The sequence below is a fragment of the Carlito syrichta genome, unplaced genomic scaffold (assembly GCF_000164805.1).
Source record: "Carlito syrichta isolate Samal-C Ts95f unplaced genomic scaffold, Tarsius_syrichta-2.0.1 Scaffold290712, whole genome shotgun sequence".
Classification (NCBI taxonomy): domain Eukaryota; kingdom Metazoa; phylum Chordata; class Mammalia; order Primates; family Tarsiidae; genus Carlito; species Carlito syrichta.
Genome location: NW_007234808.1, coordinates 15,280 through 16,416, shown reverse-complemented (window position 1 = coordinate 16,416; position 1,137 = coordinate 15,280). Strand labels below are relative to the sequence as shown.

The following is a 1,137-nucleotide window of genomic DNA, read 5'->3' as shown; positions in this document are numbered from 1 at the left end:
TTCCAGGCACTCGTTTCTTCACACATTCAACAAACACTGAGCACCTACCATGTGCCAGATGCTGTGCTCAGCGCCAGGAGCATTAGTAGAGGACTTGAGAATCATGTCATAGAGGCCACTTGGGAATGGGATACTCAGCTAGGCAGTACATTTGGCAGAACGGGACTTGAGCAGAGGGGCCCCATGCATCCCTGGGGCAAGGATGATAGCTTTCTTATTTTTTTAGCTTTTTAGAAAGTTTTATTTTATGTACAAGGAGCTAGCATGCTTTCATTGGGTGGATGCCTTGGATAATCCATTCAAGGAAGATCACTCAGTTCAACTTAATGAAACCTATATGCTTTGTGTACTGACAGAAACACTTGGCGGCACATATTGAGGCCATATTTCTGGATCAGACTGTGCTGGGTGCTGGTTTGAACAGTCACGACAAGAGCGAAAACCCTGGCCAAATTTCTGCAGGTGGCTCCAGTAGAGCCACTGGTGACCCATCTTGCTCTCAGGAGTGCAAAGAGGCAAAAAAAAGAAAAAAGAAAGAAAGAAGAAAAGGGGGAATGGCTTTCAGCAAGCAAAGTCCACACTCAAAAGGGGAGAAGGGGAACAGACAGGCCACCATGCCACAGCCCAGGCTCCAGGTGATGAGGGGTTGACAGGCTGTCCTATGAGGATGGTGACAGAGAGAAGAAATGGTGGGCTCAAGAATGGTCCTTGGGGCTTGGCATGGTGGCTTATGCCTATAAGGTGAACTGCTTAAGCCCAGAAGTTTGAGACCTGCCTGGGCAACCATAGTGAAACCTTGTCTTCACAAAAAATAAAAATAAAAGTTAGCCTGTAGTCCCAGCTACTTGGGAAGCTGAGGTGAAAGCACTGCCTGAGCCCAGGAGGTCAAGGATGACATGAGCTGTCATCGTTGTAATCACGCCACTGCACACTAGCCTGGGAAACAGAGTGAGATTCCAACTCAAAAAAAAGTGGTCCTTGAGGGGAGTCAACAGTTGGGCAGTGGGATGAATGGTTTTTGGCCTTGCAAAGGGGGTGGGATTTAAACCCTCCTCACAGTTATGCTCAAATCTACCATTAGTTGCTCCCTCCACAGGGGCTGCTTCTGGCTCATTCCTTCTTCCCACTTCTTGTTTC

At 47.8% G+C, this 1,137-nt stretch overlaps 1 pseudogene; it reads right to left on the bottom strand.

The window, feature by feature from the left end:
- Positions 1-313: 313 nt before the first annotated feature.
- LOC110595343 lies at positions 314-492 on the bottom strand (annotated as a pseudogene).
- Between the last annotated feature and the right edge of the window lie 645 nt (positions 493-1,137).